Genomic DNA, 19,952 nt, shown 5'->3' on the forward strand with positions numbered 1-19,952 from the left:
AATTCCACAGACATTTTTAACTTTGCCGTCTCGTAAATTCAAATCGTTTATAAAAAATACATTGGTGAAAAAGGCGTATTATTCGATACAAGATTTTGTAGATGATAAAAAAGCGTGGAATTAATACCTGTTGACTTCCAGGCAGGATATATTAATTTAATAATTGTATTAACTTAAAAATTAACTAACATGACTGTATTTTTTTAAATGTTGAAAAAGAGTAACTACTGAGTTTCTTGCCGGTTCTTCTCGGTAGAATCTACTTTCCGAACCGGTGGTAGCTTCACTTAATTGTTAAATGACGATTCAAAAGTGCTTGTAAAAGCCCACTTGAATAAAGTATACTTTGATTTTTGATTTTTGAAAAAAGACAACAAGTCTCTCATACAAACAGACAAATAGGACGTTTGTCTCTGGTAAATCATTGATGAATTAATATGTTTACAGTAACTATAGCGTACATTTTACTATTAGGTATTCTGATATTAATCATTGAACTGGTAGCAAGAATAGCTAGTAACCAAATTCCTGAGTTATCAGAAGAGGTATTTCAAGAGTACTGAATGCTAATATTACAAACATAATATTTGTGATCCTCAAATTCTGATACAGCTACGAGTAAATGTTTATTTGGCTTTGATTAACAACCGTTTAGTTGAAATACATACATATGGTATGGTATATTGATTAATACAAAAGAAAGTCATTTTATCTACTTTTTACATACATATTTGATATACAACGGACAATCTAAGTCGGTGAAACGTTTGCACGTTAATTCCTTATGGCATATAGTTGAGGACTAAGGCTGGCCTTTTCGTAACTTATCTGTTAAAGATCTTTGAATTTCATAATTTATAATACTAGTGTTCGTTATTTGGTTGCCTCGTCTCATACATATAATAAAATCGTAACTGATTGAAATCTGTAACTGGAATTTACTTAAAAATATTAAATATAACTGTACACTATATTACATGGGTACATACGTACATTTAAATTATTCAAAACTTTTTTATTAGATATAAATTAAATGTTTTATTATTCTATTTCGAATTTGTCGAATCAAACTGGTATAATGAATACTTCGATGGAAAATATATAATGAATTTCCGAAATATCTGAAGGTAAGTTTTATTGCGATTACTTTATTGATTTCACGACATCTCTCTAGGTAAACGCATGATTACCCAGAATCCGTGTGTTGAATGAATGGATTTACTAATATACAGATATGAAACCAAGCCGTAACTACCAGAGGGTACACCTATCAAAAAGGACGAATTTTTTAGAGTATCTAACAATTATCCATATTTTCCAGTGTGGAATAATACAATGCGATATATTTATCTTGGGCTGAGGACAATATTATTATACTAAGTGTATAATACGCCACGACGACATACGATTTTAAATATTATTACTTAATATTTAGAAATTAGTTGCTGAAATATAACTTATAAATATTACTCCTAATAACTATAATATTATGAAATATTTTGTTCTCTAATATTTCCATACAACTTATAAATAGAAATAATAGCAATCAATTAATAAATACTTTATCCCGATACATTCTTACTAGCATTTCTGTGTTTTTGTGTTACAAGACTAATTTAAAAAGCTAAGATCTAACGAAATCGAGCTCAGTAATTACTCTGTCTTTCAAGCAATTATACCACATGGGATATTATTTGAAAAGCATCTTACATGTAAATCAACAAATGATAACTCTAAAACTTTTAATATCTATCACTGAGCGTGGAACTAAGACGTTATGTCATTCGTACTTACGAATATATAATATTACGTAGCGGTTTACTCACTCGAATCGAAATTACAAAAATACTAAAAATTACTGCTTGGCTCTAGAATACTTTATGAAAAGAAAAAACCTACCTAGATTAACTTGCATTAAGAGCACCAAATTCTTGTATAAGGCGTAGTCACATACTAGACAAGAACCACTACCGCCATTGTAAAAATATTAATTATCATTTTCATCAGATATAGATAATTGTCAAAAAATGTTTTATTATTAAACAATAAGGTCAGAGATGGTCTAGGTGAGAGATATGATGAATAAACGAGATAAACGAAGTGGCATGGACTGGGATAACACCGGGCATACACAGGTGTCCAGCGCGCTAGTTCCTGGTCCGTGAAGTTCCACAATTTGTGGACCCTGCGGCCATGTACAAACTCAAACTCAAACTCAAGTAACTTTATTTAACGTGGAAGCATTACACTTTTTTATTGATGGAAAGCGCCCGGTGATTCTTCGCGTTACTAAATTCAAACTGCTAATAGGAAGATGTCAACCGCCGTCCTGCCTTAAGCGCTAGCGAGGATTCTAGGAAGCAAGATCACTTTCACCCTCGAGGAAAGGTAATGTCGCTATCGTGATGATTTCGCAGCTTCTCAGATACATGACAAAGACAGGAATCGCAGTGGGTTTAATGAGTAGGATTTCAATATAAGCCGAGCAAGCGCCATAGACCAAGGCTCGTTTCTAATACGTGAAAAAAGACGAGCTTCGAAGATCGCTCATATCGATCGTTTTTGATTTGTTAAGCGTGGTCGGAGACAGAATTAAACATTATGAAGAATATTTCATGTAAGGGATAAAATTCTGAAGCTGAAGTAATTGGATGGTAATCAAGTACAATAAGTAAATATGAACTTAGGACCATTTATTTATAACTATCGACTCGCCCCGGCTTCGCACGGGTGCAAAACTTATACTGAGTATACAACAGATTTTATCTTGTTTCTTTGCTATATTGTCCATGTATTATATACAAAAACATTCCTCTCGAATCACTCTATCTATTAAGAAAAACCGCATCAAAATACGTTGCGTTGTTTTGAAGATTTAAGCATACATAGGGATATAGGGACAGAGAAAGTAACTTTGTTTTATACTATGTAGTGATTACATACATTATTAATAACATTTACAAATCCTTTTATATATATACGTCTATTTATTTCTAAGTTGAAATTAATTAAATCCCTAGGCCTTATTTATAAAAATCCTTAGTTATCGGAATTGTTTCTATATACATATACTTTCCTCGGGTTCATAAACCATTACGTAGCAATAGCAATATAATTTTAATTTTTATTACGTGAGTCGAGACGGCCCATTGGTTAAAACGCGTGCTTCTTAACCGATGATTGTGGGTTCGAACCTAGGCAAGCATCGCTGATTCATGTGCTGAATTTGTCTTTATAATTCATCTCGTGCTCAGCGGTGAAGGAAAACATCGTGAGGAAACTTGCATGTGACAAATTTCATAGAAATTCTGCCACATGTGTATTCCACCAATCCGCATTGGAACAGCGTGGTGGAATATGTTCCAAACCTTCTCCTCAAAGGGGGAGGAGGCCTTTAGCCCAGCATTGGGAATTTACAGGCTGTTGTTGTACTAAAATTGAATATTTTATTTTTGAGCGATCAATCTTACGTAATTAATCATTTGTCAATTTTCACGAACTCAAACGTACTAATATAAAACAATAATTGTTTAGTATTTACATATATCGTTAAATTTTGTTTACTTTCTGTATATCATATTAAATAACGAATCTGCAACAACAGACACTTTGATACGTGTTCGCGAAACGCACTGACGATATTAATTTAATGTAAGTTAAATATTTTGAAATTAATGTTATTCATAAATATATTTGAGTTTGCATTTCGGTTTATTGGTGGTTGCAGTATCATAGAAAGGTTCCATTTTCATTCCAGAGTATCTACGAAGATCAGAAAGTATATTAATTTTTATATTGTCATATAAATATATAATCTTCGTGGCTTCTTGTATTTTATATGTTTCATAGTATTATTTAAATTTTGTCAATTTTATCAAACTTTTCATTTTGCAATCATAACTCAGGGGTTTTTAACACTTTAATATATCTTATATGTCTATTCTCAAAACCAACACATATCATTTAGGATTTTGGACGGCAAAGAACCAAATTCAAAGGAATGGCCTTCTGGTATCTATACTCCGAATGGAAAAATATTAGGAATCGTTGACGTCTAGATTTAATGTCTTTATTTTTTTTTACTGCTATAATGACAGTATTTATACGTTTTCAATAAGTTATATTTAACTTTTTCACATACATTCACTTACTGATTTTCTGTCTATCATAACTATTATGAATAAAAGAATTCTCATAACTTCGGCTAATTACTTTTCTCCTTACAGGGGGATTTACATATCTGGGATTTAGGAAGGAACGGCTGTGGCGAGTATGGCGCGTCTTCCCCAGAAACAGCAATCCGGAACATCAACATGGGCCTAGAGGGTCTCGGGTGCCAAGACACGTGATTACTATTATTATCAGCTTAGATCAAATAAATCAGACATCGTCCACTTCTCGAAATATGTTTCAAAATGGCGTGGAAAATTCATTTGTACAAAAAATCTCAAGGGGTATTCGGATGAGCAGAATGGGGGTGCGCTGTTGTCAAAACATTACCTCGTTGGCCTCGTGTGCACCAAAATTTATAACGATTTTTTATAAAGTAATAAGTAATAGTAATAATAAAGTAATTAGTGTTTACAGAATTACGATATTATGCCCATTGGATTTACAAATATGCAGATATGTCACCAGGTCAGTACTACGAGTACGTATACCCACAATGGGGAATAAAATTAGGATGATTTTCTGATGGAGGGTATAACTATCCATATATCCCGCATTGGCAAATACGATACTACCTCTTTCCCTTGGGCTGATTACGATTTATACTACTTATAAATATAGTGATTCATCAGTTATAAAAGACACGGCACTATTATTAAAGATCACTAAGTATAGAAACATTATTTTATATCTTCTGTTTTACTGTACCGTCTTAATATACCGTACAAAATATAACAATGCATTTAATTTAATTTGGTAAGTTAGTGTGGTAGTGTTTGATGATAAATTACTTGGTCTTACAATTTTTATTTCTTAAGGTTTTTTTATGTTTTTTTATGATATACCTAAATTCGTATAAATATTTTATAGAAAATTCAGTATTTATGTAGTATTAGTTATTGTTTAATTAATTAAATGATACTTAAGTTATGTCATTTTTCCTTTACAATCCAAGACTTTTCTTATTAGGCACCGTGCGTAGCGATGACTCTGCCATCTCGTGACTCATATTCAAAACTTTTACCCTCAATTTCAGAAATTCTACTGTCAAACAACGGAAAATATTTCGGAATTATCGTGTTAATTTTTAATAATTTGAGTATCGAAATGTATTGTTGTATTTCTGGATGCCGTAATACATCCAAAAACAACTTTAAGGGTGTAAAATTTTACTATTTCCCTACTAATAGTACTCACATGCCATGGCTTAGGGATAAAAGAGTGAAATGGATAAATGCAGTTATAAAACACACGTAAGTATACCTTCAAGTATTTAAAAAGTACTATTTGATTTTATTTATATAAAAATCACCAATTTTGTGGGTAACTGTTACGGAAGACAGTTTTATTTTCGTCGATCGTTGAATCTAATCTATAACCGTTGTTTCTTTTAGTAGACATCCAAATAACTGGTTCCCATCTAAAAATACCACCATCTGCAGCGCCCATTACTTTCATTGTTAATCGGTAAAAAACCATGTTTTATAATTTTGATACTTGTAAAATCATATTTACAGACTTGACAGCTGCCAGCCTGCCACCAATGTGTCTGGGAAGTTTCTTTTTTTACTCGCACAGTGTCTCTACTGTCGCCCTCTATTGTGTCTGCACGGTGCCTATACTGACTAAATAGTCGTAAAAAATAATTGCTTTTGAAAGAATTTTGTCATTTCGTGTTATGTGATAATCACTAATTAGTTTAAAAAAATGTGGGAGTAATTATTATTATTCCATCTAGGTTGTACATTTTAAGCAATACCATTATCTTGTATTTTAATTTTTTAAAGATTGGGAAGGTGGACGAACTTCTGGGCCAATTAAGAGTAAGAGGTCACCATCGCCTTTAGATATTAACGTTGTAAGAAATATTTAACATTCATGAAATTGTTAATGAACCGATGTTCAATACAGAACCAAAACAGCATACTAAGGTTTATGTATGTAAAGTATAACGAAAGCTTAAATACCTCAAATAAAAGAGTTGGCCCTCCAGTGTAAATATTACTACTATAAATATATTTTTTTCATAGTTTTATATATGCTATATTTTCTTTTGATATATATATAACTGACAATCATAATGAAATGCAATACATGATATCCACTCTACACAAAGCTATGAAGGAAGTTGGATTAGAAATAAATCTAAACAAAACAAAACAAATGACGAACAGCAGCCACAAAACTATAAAACTCGAAGACATCAAACTAGACTATGTAAGCAACTTCATATATTTAGGAAAACAAATTTCATTTAACGCACAAAACAATCAACAAGAAGTAGAAAGAAGAACTTAAAGGCTGGAACAAATTTTTGAACTGTAAAGATGTATAGTAGGACACAACTTAGATGTCGCATCGGCAAAATTCGTAAAACCGATCACGAATTGAGTACGCTATACCTAATTACCAATATTTATTTCTCATTCGAATATGATCTTTGCACAAACGTAATAACTTGTAATATCATAATTATGACCTAATATATTCGTCAATTTGACACGTGGATTTACATACATTTGTTTTCTCTGACGCGTGAATCTATAGCGACAAATAGCGTCGAATGGCGCGATAGGGAGCAATTTCTATTGGTTGTGTAAATCGGCCGTAATCGGTTTTATTTTCATTCCATTGCATTTTCCGATGCTACATCTAATTTGTGTCCTACTATACTAAAAGGCAATTTCCCTGTAGAACTGAAAAGAAAAGTAATGAATTAATACCTATTACCCTCCTTGACGTATGCTTGTCAAACATGGAAATTCATCCATAAGATTAAAAACAAGATAATCACAACGCAAAGAAATATGGAAAGGAGTATGATGAAAATATACAAACTTCAGTAAATTCCACATAAAATAATGACATTTATCTTCCCAAGAAGTCAATAGATACCTTAAGCTACGCACAGAAATTAAAATGGCGATGGGCGGGCCGTATAGCGAGAATGACTGACGATAGATGGACTGGACGTACTACGATGTGGAAGGGGCCAGCCGGCTACAGAAGGAGAGTGAGGCCACAAAGACGATGGGCAGACGACATCACACAAATAGCAGGAGGAGACTGGGTAACAGAAGCAAGAGATAGAAATGTATGGCAATCTCTGGAGGAGGCATTCACCTAAAGGGGTTCTTGCCAAAAAATAAAAATAATAATAATGAAAATACCAATTTTTATACTGTAAGTAATATTATAATTTAAAATTTATTATAATTATAGCATTATTAAATAATAGAAGGATTCATCTAATTCATTTATTTAAATTGTTGAATTATATGTTGTTAATCTATAATAAAAAGTTAATATTACTGTTAATTTATTAGTACATGTTAATATAAGAGTGATTTATTAAATATAAATTTACTTGGTGCGAAATAAAGGGCTTTTTATTTTTATTTTATTTTTAATTTTTGTTTATTTTATACATATAAAGATTAAATATTAACTTAGCTTAATAATCACAGAACAAGAATCGTTGAAGAACTGTTATTTCATTTATTTATTAAAAAATTGATATATCAAAATCATGGTAACATTTTAGCTGCCAGCAAAATTAGTAAATAGAATAAATCACCTTAACGAATATAAGAATGTATAAATGACTTTCATGGTTACGCTTTACGTTTACTTAACACAACCGATAATTATAAAATTTACATTTACCTGTTCTGGTTTACGACACAGAGTCTCCAATCTAACTTAATCGCTCTCCCTCACCGACAGTTCAAAACTTGTGTGAAAAGTAGTATTACATAAATTTCACTTCCTATCAAGTCGCATGCTCATCAGTTAAGGCATACCACTGGACTGATAACAACAACAGCCTGTAAATTCCCACTGCTGGGCTAAAGGCCTCCTCTCCCTTTGAGGAGAAGGTTTGGAACATATTCCACCAAGCTGTTCCAATGCGGGTTGGTGGAATACTCATGTGGCAGAACTTCTATGAAATTTGTCACATGCAGGTTTCCTCACGATGTTTTCCTTCACCGCCGGGCACGAGATGTATTATAAAGACAAATTAAGCACATGAATCAGCGGGGCTTGCCTGGGTTTGAACCTGCAATCATCGGTTAAGATGCACGCGTTCTAACCACTGGGCCATCTCGACTGATAACTACAGAAGCTAATAATACATAAAAAAATATTTTCGAAAAATAGAGCGATACAGGAAAAAGGATAAAGATGCACAAGTAAATACAATATTTTACAAATCAATTGATCATTCTCCGAAAAAAGAAAAGAAAAACACAATATTCATAAATAGATGTGGAAATTCCAAACAAATCTCGAATGATACAAAATATCCGACGAAAGGGAAACAATGTCACGTGCTAAAACTATATGGCGATTTACTGAACGCAGGCAAATGTTTGTGTACAGGAGTTAAAAAGTAAAATTTCTGGGACATAAATATATCCCTTACCGGGTTAGTCCTTTAAAAATGAGTAATAGCAGAATTTTGAATTCTAAAAATGAACAAGGAATTACTGAGGTTTTTGAGTTGAGAGAATTATTTAAAAGAAATTGATACCAAACCTAGCTACAATAATACAACCTACAAAGGTCATATTTTGGGTCAATTATCAAAACATCCTTTATTAACCATAATAGTATGGTTAACAATGCCTTTATATTTAACTTCTATTCATTTGTCGATCATACGTACGAACGTTATAATTTGAATCAGCAGTCCCTATAATAGGACAAAATTATTATTCACTAGTGACCCGCCCCGGCTTCGCACTGGTGCGATGATATGGCATCACTGCAGAAACTTTAAAATTATCAGTGTTTCTTTACTAAAGTGTAAATATATTATAAAATACATATAAATACCTTATTCTCGAATCACTCTATCTTTAAAAAAATCCGCATCAAAATCCGTAGCGTAGTTTTGAAGATTTAAGCATACATAGGGATATGGGGAAACAGAAAGCGACTTTGTTTAATACTAAGTAGTGATACTATGATAGTAATCACCACTTTTGACAAATTCTGAAAAAAGGTAAATAACGTGATAACTCAACAATGATTAATTTTTGCACCATGCATATGGGGGTTAAAATTAGATATACGTTGAATTACCAATAACCCTGTATAATTATGAGCAAATATTTAAGTGACTTTATCGACTGTAGGCCTTACTTATAACAATACTTAGTGATCTGAAATTACAATATCCACACCGTTCTGTAGCAATTAAACTTAAACAACAATAAATCTTCAAGGACCTTTCTTATCAAGAATATCAAATAATATATGCATATAAATATTCTGCTGAGTATGAATTATAATATAATTATGAAAAATATGTATAGTATCATTTTTTCAATTAATATAAACAATAATAGTTTATTATTTACACATAACATTCAATTTTGTTTACTTCCTATTATAAATAAAGAATCTGCTACAATTCGACACTTTGAAACGTGTACCCGAAACGTATTGATGAAATGAATTTTATGTAAGTGAAAAGTGATAGAAACAACTTTGTTCAATATTTGAATTATAATTTGGTCAAAGATAGTCTAGTGAGATATACCTACGACGTATAAAATCATCGATGATTACCTGTGTAAGATTTGACGTAAAGCGACTATAAGATGCTACAGAAGTGGCATGAACTGGGAAATATCGGTTCGGTGGTTGCAGTTACGTACAAATTTTCTATCCGGAGTGTTAATGAACAGTTATATAAACGTGCATTTCAAATGATACTATGAACTTTAATAATACGATGAATTTAGATTTTATAATTTTTTGCAGCCTATATTTTTTGAAATATTAGTTCGGTAAATTTTTACTATTTTCAGATATCTTATCTGTTTTCTCGCAAAACTCACATATGGCTTTTGGGACTTTGGTACAACTACACCTTCATCACATCGCACAGACACATTACAAAGAACAAGTTTTTTTAGATGGCAAAGAACCGAATTCGAAAGCATGTCCTTCTGGTATCCATACTTCGATTGGGAAGATATTAGGAATCGTCGACGCCTCGATGTAATTGCTGGAATATCTATCGGTTTGTCTTTCTTTTGTCATCATCATCTCTATAAATTTTAACTATTTTTTAATTCCTTATATAAACGTATACACTCACTTACAGATTTTTTACCACTCGGTACCGCAACTATTATGAATAAAAGAATTCTCATAACTTCTGCGAATTTCTTGGATCCTTACATGCATAGGCAGAGGGATTTACGTATCTGGACTTTAGGCAGGACCGGCTGGTACAATACACCGTACAGATATCGTGTGTGGCGAGTGTGGCGCATCTTCCCTCGAAGTAGCAATCCGGAACATCAGCATGGGCCTAGAGGGAGTCAAGTTCCGAGACACGACGTTACTGTTATTATCAGCTTAGATCAAATGTATATAAGTAGCTCGAGACCCTCAAGCTATCAGTACGCTTACAAGGCTACTCTGACGGGCGCTCATGATACCTTATATGATGACCTTTTAATGGCTGGATCTGGATACGAATACTTGCAACATATTTATGAAAACTACAAGATATTCTATGCTACTTTCAAGAAATCAGACATCGTCGACTGTTCGAAATATGTTCCAAAATGGTGGGGAAAATTCATATGTATAAGAAATGTTAAGGGATATTCGGGTGTGCAGAATGGGGGTGCGCTGTTGTCAAAACATTACCTAGTTGGCCTCGGTTGCTTCGAAATTCGTTACAACGAAGACAGAATAATAGTGTTTACGGACTTACGATATTATGTCCATTGGATTTACAAATATGCAGATATGTCACCAGGTCAGTACTACGAGTACGCATACCCACAATGGGGAATAAAATTAGGGTGGTTTTCTGATGGAGGGTCCAACTATCCGTATATCCCGCATTGGCAAGTACAATACGACCTATTTCCTTTGGGCTGATTATGATACTATTATATACTACCTATAAATATTATGATTAATCAGTTATAAACGTCACGACGATATTATTTAAGACTAGCTGTTCCCGTGACCTTTGTGCACGTGAACGTGAATTTAACAAAAAAAATTGGCTACAATGTAGCCTAAGATACTCCTCAGTTATCTGCCCGTGAAATTCCCAGCAAAATCGGTCCAGCCGTTCTAGAGATTAGCCGGAACAAACAGACACACAAAAATTGTAAAAAACGTCATTTTGTTATATGTACCGTGTTTACAAACATATGTTTTGTATTGAGTAAAAAGGGCTATTTTAATATTACAAACAGACACTCCAATTTTATTATACGTATAGATTACTGAGTGTATAATGTAATTTCAAGTACATTATTTATGTTTACTGTTTTGCTGAACAATTATTTTCCGTACAAAATATAGCAATGCATTCAATTTAAATAATAGTATTTGGAGATATTACGTAACCTTATTTTTTTAGGTTGATTATTTTTTCATTTAGATTTATATAATTAAGATTAGAGGTATATGCAACAAATCGCAATCGCGTTATGAAATTATTGTTTTTATAACTTTGTACGCGGCAATTTTTATTCGAATAAATGTTTAGTTTATTTTTAAGGTTATCTATTGTTTAATTAATTAAATTATTACTTTGTTTTGTATTCATTTATTACAGCCTTGATATAAATGAATTAGCAGTACCTACTTTATAACCGTATACGACATATGAGATGAAGTTGTCCTTTTATGATATTTGGCTTACAAATACGTTCACCACTGTAGCACTCAAGAAGAGCCTGTAAATTCACACTGCTGGGCTAAAGGCTTCCTCTCCCTTTGAGGAGAAGGTTTGGAACACATTCCACCACGCTGTTCCAATGCGGGTTGGTGGACTACACATGTGGCAGAATTTCCATGACATTTGTCACATGCAGGTTTCCTCACGATGTTTTCCTTCACCGCTGAGCACGAGATGAATTATAAAGGCAAATTGAAACAGCGGTGCTTGCCTGGGTTTGAACCCGCAATCATCGGTTAAGACGCACGCGTTCGCGTTCTCTAGCACTCATTTGTGCACTATTATTGTATTCCATATGTATTAGCTTGCCTATTAGTTTTTGGGCTTTTTTGTAGTCGGTTGTTGCTGCTTAGGCTAATAGACGACTACATGAAATAGGACTCATTATATAAGTTATACATTTTAAATAATGCCTCCATCCTGTTATTATTAATGTTTTTAATTAGGTAGGTGGACGGCCTATTAGCTAACTGATGATATGTGGTCAACACCGCCCATAGAATTAGCCTTTTACAAAATATTCGAAATTCTTCAAATTATCAATGCACCACCGATAGTAGATTTTTATATAGAAGTTGAGAGGTTTGAATAAAAGTTGTGGGTGAAAAATATTAAATAGATGAGTTGTCCCTCGACTGTACATAGGTAAAAAGATGCTTCTCTCATCTGCATTATTGTTTCGGCAAAATACTTTTATATGTATTAGTTACAACGTTTTGAAAATTGGTCATTTACAATTTCTATTGAATGATTAATATATAAGTGGTTAATTTCAGGAAAATTCATCATTGTTTTGAACACATTAGTATTATATCAATCTTAATTTAGTAGAACTATGTACTATTCTTTGTATATATTATGAAGTTGATATCAAAATCAACTTTGCTGCCGGCAACATTTGTAAATAGATCTAATTAGCTTGTTGCGTTACTTTGATTGTTGCGCTATGGCGTACGCCATAGAGTCACCTAATCTAGCCAAACCACTTCCCCTCACTGACAGGTTAACCTTGGGTGAAACAACAATAACAACAACAACAGCTCGTAAATTTACCACTGCTGGACTAAGCACATAAGTATTCAGCGGTGCTTGCTTGGATTTGAACCCGCGATCATCGGTTAAGATGAACGCGTTCTAACCACTGGTCCATCTAGTTTTCATCCTTTTGGGTGAAAACTAGTATTGAGTCAACGTCACTTTCTATCAGGTCGAAAGCAACGTATTTTATAAAGTAAAACTTCTAAAGTATGTACATGACGGCGTTTATTGTAGTTTGATATTAATCACTGAACTATCAGACAGGAATAGGCTAGTAACCTAATTCCTTAGTCATCAGTTAAGGCATGTCAAAGGAGAATACTGAATCGCTACACATATTCCCTTTGCTTACAATCTTAATACACGATCAATTCTTTAAGTGATTTTGGCTGTCTCTAGACCTAAGGGTATGGTAGGTTAGGTTAGCTGCTATAATTCTAAGTTATCCAAAATTTGATTTTACATAAGTTATTCAAGTATAAAAATGGTCTAGCAAATAAAAACCTGCAAGGTAGTGTCAGTGGTAACAACAAATAAAAACCGTACTGCTGGGCTTACCAGCAGTTATTTACTCTATTCTGTCCTCTCGTGGACATTAATTGTTTTAATTATGTTGTAGAATTTTATTGGCCACATGAAAGTTCTTTTGAGATATTTACTTTCACCGCTGAGTGCAAGATAAATTAAAAACATATTATGGAGCATATGAAAATACATTCTCGCCGACGATTCACGTATTCTATCCAACAGACCAGCTCAGCTGCTAAATAACATAATAATTGATGAAAACACGATCACAACCGTTGGGTACTCTGCTTCCAAACCTCAATAATTTATAATGTAAGGTACCTATTTATGATTACTATCGCGTTTAATTAATTGATTGCATTGTTCCCTTCGAAATTTATAAACTACTTGCACATACTCTCAAAGGTTTGAACCATAAATGTAATTAATAAACTTCATCAAATATTTTCATCCAGTGAAAATATTGTAATATAGTCGATTAGATAGTATGAATTGACTGAACCTAGTAAAATCGATCAATCGATTTATCTCGGTTTTATAAAACGTAATTAATATAGTTTGTTTTCGTTATTAGTGACGTTATAAATATCTATTACTAGAAATAATTTTACTAGTGCTATAGCATTGGTGGTAGAAAAATGCAAGGAATAATAATTTATTACGCTTTTTAAAAACGATTGACTGATAACCTTGAATAAGTGGGTCTAGCAGAATTTATAGCACTGGAGTTCATTTGTTTCGGGGATTAATTGGGGGATGAATCACCATATGGAAATTTGTCATGGTGAAACTTCTAATTTCGGTCATGTTTATGAATATAAAAAATAGATTTAGGAAATTTATCAGATAGGTGACTAAAATTTTGGCAAAAGATTTGATAATTTTTGTAAGCTATAAACATAGCAATCCATATTTAAGATTGTGATTATTGTGGATAAAAGATACATGTTTCACCGTTTTCGAAAGATTATAAACCATAATGAGGAAATTGGGAATGAGAAGGTTTGCGAAAGTTTCATTTTTTAGACGTAAAATAGTATAATCGAGGTTTAGACTTGCGCGAAGATGTATCGCTATCGCAAACCAATTTCTTGACAGGGTAACATTTGAGATAAATGTTTTTATCGATACAAACTTTGTTATGTTAAACTTATTAATTCGTTTTACTTTCTGTTTTTACAACTTTATTATATATAATAATGAATAATTTCTATTCAAAAGAATCTTGATTATTCAAATTTAAAAATCTCAAAAAAATCGAAGAAATGAATGTGAATACATATATGATTCGCCTTTACTTTATACGTCTATCTTATCTTTCACGTGACGTGGGTTGGTCTCGGTTTTCATAATGGAATATTTGCTAAATTATACTTAGATTTCTATATAAATTTGTTACAATTTTGTGTGCATTTAGATGTACGTATATAGAATTGTGGTGACCTAGTATCAGAATTAATGTAACTAGTTTGTCGTGAAAGGTTTGGAGGTCAAGTTTCATTACTAGCGTATGTAAGTTGTCACTGCTCACTTTAGTTTCGACAAGTTTCACAATTACTGTTACTGTCACTCTTGCCATAAAAAAACAAACTTTTATAATTCATGTGTTGTAAAAGTTGCATTGTTTGCAACAATGTATTTCTAAAACAATCGCAAATATACGATATAGTTATATATATGAACGGCTCTCTCTAAGACATCGTATTATGATTAAGTTTAATTCATTAATACATACAAATATAAAATCTACATTTAAATATACACAAATATTAATTAAAAAAAGTTACTATAGAAATCACGATCGTGTGGAATTTTTCCTGACCACAAGGATGGTAGCAGAATTTTCCCGTTGAATCGCAACTCTGATAATCTGGGCAAAAAACAAACCAGTCATCCAGCTAGTGGTGGCAATAACGCGAGTTCTTATACATTTAATGAAGCCTTTTGCGCTGCTATTCTAGGGTCAAATTGTTTAAATGTGCTATTGAAACAAGTTATCATAACAACAAATATAACAAAATATGATTTGGAATAAGAGATGAATATTTGAATCGTATGTTCGTTCAGCTTTTTCTCTGACCCTTAACATTGTTTATCTGATAACGGTCGGGCCCAACGGGTCAACGTATGTAGCGTAACTCCCTAGGATACCTATCCTCGTTCCTTCGGACCCAATGTTGGTCCATCAAGTCTCTTAGGTCGATGACTACGACTAATTACACGTAACTTAATAAGAGCAGAACTACGATAGCAAGAGCTATTTTTATTAACCTACTTGAACTCCTTAAAAAAAAAGATACCATGTGATCCGAGAGATTTTACCTCCTTCCCACACGAGCATTTGTACTCAAAGAACAGAAGTGTTTCCAGATCTGAGAAGACTTCGTTAAGCAATGATATTATATTAAACTATAATATAACTAGTGTACTCGAAAAGTTGTAGATTTAGTGTCACACTGGAAAATGCAGCATGGATTTAATTATAATAATAATATCTAGGTTAAAACATTTACAAATATATTAAATAACATCATTATGGAATCATTATAATCTGGTAATATAAATTTAATTGGGATATGGAATCATTATAATCTGGTAATTAAATTAAAAACCATATATTTAAAGACCAATACATGTATGCTTATATTACTTATAATATTGAAATACAAACATCATTTGGGTACTGGGTATTACCAAAATAACAAAATCATTTACACATATTTTTGAATTGATATGTAAGCCACTTAGTTTCAAAAGAAACTTTAAAAACAGGAAATGATAACAATAATTTATATTTATAAACATGAAGTGTGCGCAAATTCATTTTACTTTGTTTTAAATATGTATTAATATGTCAACGTAAAATTGTAAGGAGAATTCTATTAACAATACTTGTAGTTTAAGTTAGTTACAGTTTAACTCCAATTCCACCATTAAACACTCAGTGTTTACAATATTTTAAAACCTAATAGCCTTAATTATTCATTTAAGAAGATTTCTTAAACTTAAATTTTTAACCGCTCTCACATTATATAATTGTTGTTTTTACTACTAAATACAAGGCTGTTATTATTCGTATAACTATTTGTAGGACATTTACTTGTTATGTAGGGTTGAGTGTTGTTACAATAATTAGTAAATCAATGAAATTCTATTGGTTCTCAAGACTCAAGACAAGTACTTTGATATTAATCATCGAACTATCAAACAGGAATAGGCTAGTAACCGAATTCCTAAGTCATCAATTAAGGTATATCAAAGGAGAATTCTGAATGACTCCATTATTTACATACTTTTGCTTACAATCATAATACACAGACAAATCTTTAAGTGGCTTTGACTGATTCTAGACAAAATTTGGTGTGCCAGCAAACTGTAATCAAAGGTTTAATTAATTAAATAATTAGATCATACTTGGTAGGTAAATTATATAGGTGTAACCGAACTAATCATATAGGCTCTTAATGGAGATTGCCATGATTTTTTCTATATCATCAGCATACACAAAAACTGAAGATTGTTATCACATTACCTATTAAATAATATTATTGAAGATATGGCACTGTTTGTAGAAAACAGGTAGTTTGCTATAAATAGGCAAAAATATGAATGTCTTGCGCTTTCTATTAATGATTCTAACAGGATTAGTGTGATACTAAAATTCATATGTTAAGGTTAATTGGGGGATGAATAATTGTATGGAAATTTGTTATGATGTCAAACACATAGAAATCGTTACTTAGGCTTCTGTCTATATGATATATATGTTTCGTCGTTTTTGAAAATGTAACCAAGATAGTGAAATTTGTAATGACGATTTATGAGAGAGTTTTATTTTTTTTAAGTTTGAAATAGAATAATCGAAGATTAGGCCTTTGTTTACAAATACGTCGAAAATCTTTAATGAACTGAAATCTCTCAAGAAGCTTTCTGCTCTAATACTCCAAAATCAAATTGTTTCAACGGCAAATGTGACACAACATAGTTTGAATTTGAAGACGAATAAATCCATAGCTTCCGGTTCTCATCAAAGTAAGGGAGCTATTCCTTGTTCCCTGGGAAATAATATCCTTCCATCAGGTCTCTTTCCGTCATCACGACTAATTACAAGTACAAGTTGCAAAATTGAAGTAGCCACTACGATAGTGGTTAGATTCCTGCACTGTATTACTAATGGAAACTAAAACCTACCTGAACACCTTGAAAAAGAGAGATCATGTAATTCGAAAGATTCCTCCTTTCCGTACATCGATAGAATAGACAAATTAATTGTGGAATAATTGTCTATAAGCTACCCCTGATTTTTAGTATGCAACAACAACTTAGTAACTTCCTTAGGGGTAGCATCGTTACTTAGAGATTTTATCGTTCCTCCAGATTTTTTCACCTCTGTAACATTTTTGATCTTAATTTTAAAATCTGTGAAGTAAGGTCAAATATACAGTAAGAAAGGCCCAAATGAAAATACTTCCAGTATTACTCACGCCACTATGTGGAATCAAAAGTATAGTTTGAATCCAAGAACACACATTAAGATTTTTTTTTATATTTGTATTGGTTGGTTACAAGGTACATTTTATTCATATTTATAGTAATTGCTATTTAATAATTTAATATGCCCAATCGGTCGATATTTACTGAAAATATTTTAATTATGCCATTAGGCCTATGTCTTTATCAAACAGAGGTAAACCAAATAGCTAAAGTGTATCTTTATTACAAATGTTGATGCTAATTTTACTAAATATTTCTGTTTTGTTATATTCATATATCCATGGTTTGACTCCAATTTCGTAGTTAGATAGGGTTTTGCTTTTTATGTTTACAGAAGTGCCTTTCCTGAAAGTAGTCTATATCTAATCCGTACAATGAAAGACGATACATTAAATTATTTAAAATTATTATAATATAATAAAAACGTTAAAAATCCAGTATCAGTGAATAAGTCTTTGGAATAACTGCTTGAATTTTTTTCATGGAATAGGTTGGCGGACGAGCATAGTGGCCACCTGACGGTAAGTGATCACCATCACCCATAGACAATGACGCTGTAAGAAATATTAACTATTCCTTACAACGTCAATGCGCCACCAACCTTGGGAACTAAGATGCTATGTCCCTTGTGCCTGACGTAACACTGGCTCACTCACCCTTCATACCGGAACACAACAATACTGCGTACTGTTGTTTAGCGGTAGGGTCTGATGAGATTTATGTAAAAGTAATGTTAATATAATATTCTGATGTTAACAAGAGCGTAAAGACAGCATTAATTGTTTTGTAACAATTCAATAGCATTTAATTACCAACTAGCTGCTCGTAACAACTTCTTAAGAGTAAAATAATCATTTTGCCCTGTGCTGTTTTAATGAACGAGATATAAGCATTCGACGATTTATTTGCCCGTAATGTGGGGCCAAGGCATCCTACAACATGTCCTGCATATTTTTTCATGCGTTCATTTAGATATCTCATAATATTTCTAAAATTACTGGTTCGAATTTCAAAGTGTTAGTGTTTACAACTTTGTTTATATGAAGCTTAAAATTTGAATTTAGTTTATTTATTTTCACAAACAGTTATAGGTACTCTATTACAATAAAAACTAAATAACAGTTTCCTTAATTTTTTCTATTTTTACTTAAAAATATTTAAGAAAAAAAAATTGCGTTAATGTATGTTTGATAGGAGTGTTATTTATTTAGTGCTATTTATTTATTTTTAATTTATTTTTTTACGGATAACCTAAACAAAAAAGTAGATATCTAAGTTATTATTATATCTAAGTTATTTTCCAAGTAGTTCCAAGTAATTTAAATTAAACTCTAAGACAATAGAGGTAGTCTCTGGCACCAATAGTATAGTTACCATAGAAGCCAATAAAAAGAAAAGGAAAATAACTAATAATAAAATTGTAAACCTGGTGCACCAAAATATTCAAGGAATGTTAGGGAAAGACCTAGATATTGAATTATTTTTGACCTGTAATGATATTGATATTTTGTGTTTAACTGAACATTGGCTTCTGAATTATCAGGTCATGTTTAACTTTAGTGGGCACCAGTTGGCTAGTTTGTTCAGTAGGAATAAAGCTATTCGCGGTGGCTCTTTAATACTTATGAGTAAACACTTTAAATTTAAGGAACGTAAAGATATTGTGAGCCTTTCTATTGAGCAAACTATAGAAATAGCCTGTGCAGAGCTTGAGCGTGTCATTGTTGTATGCGTATACAGGCCCCCTAGTGGATTATATGAATTGTTTGAAAATGTATTGGAAAATGTTTTATCAAAATTATCTGAATGTAATAAAGAAATTATTGTTTGTGGAGATTTTAATATAAATTTACTGCATAATACAACCACAAGTATTAGATTCAGATCATTGTTAAATTCATATAATCTGGTAAATCTGTTCTTAGAACCAACTAGAATAACAGATTCCACAGCAACTTGCATAGACAATATATTTGCAACCCATATTCCACAAAATAAA

General features: G+C 32.1%; 1 protein-coding gene across 5 annotated transcripts in view; it reads right to left on the minus strand.

The window, feature by feature from the left end:
• The window catches only part of LOC124543380 (potassium voltage-gated channel protein Shaker), a 358,981-nt gene that overhangs the window by 255,103 nt on the left and 83,926 nt on the right, over positions 1–19,952 (minus strand). The window lies entirely within an intron of this gene.

The sequence above is a fragment of the Vanessa cardui genome, chromosome Z, assembly GCF_905220365.1.
Source record: "Vanessa cardui chromosome Z, ilVanCard2.1, whole genome shotgun sequence".
Lineage (NCBI taxonomy): Eukaryota > Metazoa > Arthropoda > Insecta > Lepidoptera > Nymphalidae > Vanessa > Vanessa cardui.